Raw genomic sequence first — 5,054 nt, forward strand, 5'->3', positions numbered from 1 at the left:
TATGGAAGTGACAGGATGTGAACATGATAAGCAGCATAAGTGTAAAATGTATCCAATGTGGAAAATCACAGGCATTGGGCATGAATAAGATAACATGGACACAAGATAAGATGCATGGAAAGTGTATATGAAATCTGTGAAGTTCGATCGATCATAGAAAATTTTGAGATCGATCTCACTAGATCGATCTGAGAAATATGTTCGATCGATCGAACTCTGCAAAGAATGTGGACAGTCACAGATCTGTGACGTGGATAGCACGAGGCCTTCACGAACATGGTCGTGGGCCCATCAACACACAAAGCATCAATCCTAATCACTTCACGAGGCCCAAAATCCCAAAATCAAATCAAAAATTAAAAATCTAACAAAATATATATACACATATATATACACATATACATATATATACAAAGTGAGTTAAAGCTTCATTAATGGAGATTTTCATCATCAAAATAACATGTTTCTAACATTTAAAGCATGTATATATCAAATGGATGCTTGAATCAAAAAGAGGGATTCATATCTCACCAAAAAACTAAGAGTAAAAGTGGAGAATCGAAAGGGGTGAGATGCAAAATCCAAGAGGAGAGAGAGAGAAACGACGCTCTAGATGCTCGCCCGAGGTCTCACCGGAGGTAGGAGAGTGGATTGGTGCAGTGGCGATGAGAGGGTTAGGGCTTTGAGAGGGTTAGATCGATATTTGGAATTGATCTACAAACCCTCGGTTCTATTTTTTAAAAACTTCCCTAAACTAGTTCGATCGATCGAACTGAGACCTCAGATTGATCGAACTGAAATTATCTCTCTTTGAAAATAAAAAAATTTTGAATTTTTTTTTTTTAGAAAATAAAATAATAAATAAATAAAACGACAATAAAAATTAATAAAATAGTTTTTTGGATTTTTTGAAATTAAGAAATTAAAACAAAGTCAAAACAAAGTCGAAGATAGTGAGATGAAGAACAGAGATCGATTTGAACAAAATGTTCGGTCGATTTGAACAAAGTGTTGGAACTCAAGATCGATCGAACTTGAAGTTTGGATCGATCTAAGGACGTATGATCGTTCTGAAAACAAATTTGATCGATGGGATAGAGTGGTGATTTGGATACAAGTGGATGCAGATGGAAAATTTTCTAAGTGTTGGATGTAGGTCGAAGTTCGATCGATCGAATCTTCCTTAGAGATCGATCTAACTTATGCAAAATGCTCAATTTCAACATAAAAGTACATGCAGTCCTAATCACAGTTCCTAGCAATGCATATGAACCAAAAACAAGTAACTAGACTTCGCAAGAAATGAAATTAAAGGTAGAAATGAGGGAGGAATAGGGTTTTGACACCCTACGAAATGTCGTGCTAATCTTTAATGTCTTTAGCAAGATGTTGGGCTCTTTTAGTTTGGATTAAACATCTTGTAGTGCATCCCCTCCTCAATGGGGTGATAAGTGCTTTGAACTCCACCCAATTAATGGTTCTTTAAGGAACTTGTTGGATTAAGCTCAAAAGACGTTTTCGGTCCTTGGTCAATGCAATCTTTGGGCTTCCACGCCCTTTCAAAACAAGATTTTGAAACAACTTTCTTTGTTTTCAAGGTTGAAGATAGACTTTTAGAAACTTTGGTCTCATACAAAAACTCAATTCCTTCACTTTTAAGGTCATGACATTTTTCTACAACATTAAACTCTTCATGCTTGTCAAATGAATTGGGGGTTGGATTAAAAATATTCAACTTTACCTTCATGTGGCCAAATAAGATCTCATTATCCCCATCCTATAATTAATGTTGGCATTCGCGGTTGCCAAGAAAGGATATTCAAGGATAATGGGAATTTAGCTTTTAGGATTTGGGACCGGTTCCGTGTCAATGACAACGAAATCAACGGGAAAGAAGAATTTATCAATTTTAATCAATACGTCCTCAATGATACCCCTAGGCTTTTTGATTGATCGGTCGGCAAGTTGTAAAACTATCGACGTTGGTTTTAAGTCCCTAAGCCTAATTTGATATAAATTGAGTATGGAAGAAGGTTAACACTGGCTCCTAGGTCAAGAAGAGCCCAATTAATGATATGATCACCAATGATGCATGAAGTAGTAGGTGAACCGGGGTCCTTAAACTTGGGGATAATGTTATGCTGCAAAATTGAGCTTACTTGCTCGGTTAAGATCACTTTTCTAGGTGCTTGGCTTTTGTACTTCCTCTTTTGGGTGCACAAGTCCTTCAAGAATTTGGCATAAGCCGGAATTTGCTTGATAGCATCCAAAAGTGGAAGATTAACTTTTACTTGCCTAAACACGTCCATGATTTCATTTACTTTGGCCTTTTGCTTGTCATTTGAAATGGATCCTTTTAAGGCATCCGGAAATGGAGCTTTGGTTCAAAAACCTTTTCAGAATTTTTCTTTGAAGTCTCTTCAACGTAAGAGGTTTTCAAATCATTTTGCAAATCTTTTTTTTCTAAATCACTTTTCAACACATTCTAATTTATATGGTCATGCACATGCAATGAAGGAGGAATTTGGTATGAAACGGGACGGGTGTCAACTTGTGGTTGCACCGGTTCACTCTTTTCATTGGGCACACCCACTTGGTTGTCCACAACCTTTCCACTTCTCAAGGTAGTCACCGCATTGACATGCTCTATTGTGTGACCTTCCGATGAGGAATGCGTCTCCACAACACATTGTTGCTTTTGTAGGGCATTTAAAGGCATTTTTCCTTTCTTTCTTGCATTTAATGTGCTAGCTATTTGCCCTACTTGGGTTTATAGCTTAGCAATAGATTGAGAGTGAGAATGAAGTAATTGTGTGTTTTCCTCCAAAGTTCCCAAAGTGGTTAAAACTTTCTCTTTAAAAGCGGGACTTCTAACATTTCCTTGGTAATATGATGGTTGATTGGGAAAATGAGAATTGGTTTCCTTAAGATTGATATGATGATCTAAAACCTTGGGGACCTCGGCTTTGCATTGGAGGTGGAATGTACTTTCCTTGAAAACTGCCTTGGGAAGGGTTTGAGCCCTCCCCTTGGTTTTTCCAAGAGAAATTCGAGTGATTCCTCCAACTAGGATTGTAATGATTTCCATAAGGATTGTTCCCTTGATTAGTAAAAATAGCATTTGCTTGTTCATGATGCTCACTTTGCACATGTCCATAGGGACAATTAGAAATACAATGTAAAACACTTGAACAGGTCATACATGTCTCATTAGATGCATGATGAGAATGGTTAGGGAAGGAAGATACTTGATTCGCCTAGTTTTGGTTGATCAAAAATTGATCAAACCTTTGAGATAATGATTTCATTTCGGTGGCAATTTCATTGGAGTCGTCGACTTGATGTAAGCTAACACTTTTCTTACCACTAGAATTTCTACCATTACTTGAAAGATAAAGTACGATTCAAAGAATTTTCACTCATGCTCTCATAAAGACGCCACACGTCATCCACATGCCTATCAATGTAAGAGCCACCCATGGAAGCATCAACCGTGCTTTTGTAATTATCCGATAAACTCTCAAAGAAATATTGAACTAATTGCCATTTGGGCATGTCAGGATGTGGACACTTCCTAAACAATTCATTAAAGCGTTCCCATGCCTCATGAAATGTTTCTCCATCCCCATGTGAAAATTCTCGAATTGAGGTTCTCATGGCATTGGTCTTAGAAACCGGATAGTACTTCTTCAAGAACTCTTGTTGCATTTCTGCACAAAAAGTTATTGAAAAAGGCCTAAGATTGTTAAACCAATATTTTGCCTTGTCTATAAGGGTGAATGGAAAAAGTTTAAGCCTTAAGACCTCTTCCGGCATGTCCGTATATTTTACGGTGGAACATACTTCAAGAAACTCATCCAAATGCTTGTAAGGTTCTTCACTTGGAAGTCCATGATAATTAGGAAGCATTTGAATGGTTTGTGGCTTAATTTCATAGTGGTGTGCCCTAAATGGTGGCAATTGAATGCATGTGGGTGCATTATATTCATTAGGCACATAGTGATCTCTTAAAGCAAGGGGAGGATTAGCAATTGGAGGTGCAACATGGGCACCTTGATTGCCTTGAATGATAGGAGGTGGTGGAGCATAGATTGTCCTTGGCATTCCTAATGGAACTTGGCCTTGTTGTTGTGTTGGATAAACATATGGCCTTGGCATGCCTAATGGAACTTACATGTTATCATGATGCACATTGGGGTGGAGGATGCCTTGTTGGTCTATGTGACCATGGTCCTCTACATGGTCCTCATTATGTTCTTCCATTGATGAAATGGATTGACTAGAACTACCTCTTCCCCTAGGGTTTCGAACAATGGATTTAAGATGAAAATTTAAAGGGACAAGAGTGGGTCTTAATGATCTATGACCATGCATACACAATGCAACACAACAAGCAATTACACAAACACTTCACCTTCATAACAAATCAACAATCAACAACCTTCCTCCACATACAATGTTCTCATACTCCTATGCTTAAACAATATGCAAGAAAAGTAAATTGCCTCCACGTGGACTCACGATTTATCTAAGAATTGAAATACAAGCCTCCACGCAGGCTGACGATTTAACTAAGGGATGAGTAAAGAAAAGCTCACAAAGGTCCTTTAGCACTTCAACTCCAAATTTTTAACTTTTAGCTTAGCAAATTTTTTTATGATTATAGTATATTTCCTTTGCTTGCTTAGCTCTTTTTTGCTTGGTAGCTCTTTTAGTCACCTTCTTAGCCCAATGCTCCTTGTCAATCGAGAACAAACACAATAAGTAATAAAAATTGAAAATAAAGTAAAGACACGATCAAAAGAGTACTAATTCCTAATTGATTCCACAAATACGACGATGCCAATCAATCAATCCCCGGCAACGACGCCAAAAACTTGTTGGTGGGTTCGGTCATCGTCAAACCCCAAGTTTATGCAATGTGGCCAAGTTTTACATTTAGAAATTGCCATTACTACCTTTCACTAAAAATATAGCTAGGGTGAGTAGGGATTGTCCCAAGGGATTGAGTGTCGTACTAGGTTGAGGAATCAAAATTAGGGTTAGTAGGTCGA

General features: G+C 37.8%; 1 pseudogene; it reads left to right on the forward strand.

Moving 5' to 3' along the window:
- Positions 1-3,553: 3,553 nt before the first annotated feature.
- On the forward strand, positions 3,554-3,652 carry LOC132310877 (small nucleolar RNA R71; annotated as a pseudogene).
- Positions 3,653-5,054: the final 1,402 nt, after the last annotated feature.

The sequence above is a fragment of the Cornus florida genome, unplaced genomic scaffold (assembly GCF_030987335.1).
Source record: "Cornus florida cultivar Cherokee Brave unplaced genomic scaffold, ASM3098733v1 CherokeeBrave_3.0.0_Hap2_Chr05, whole genome shotgun sequence".
Taxonomy (NCBI): domain Eukaryota; kingdom Viridiplantae; phylum Streptophyta; class Magnoliopsida; order Cornales; family Cornaceae; genus Cornus; species Cornus florida.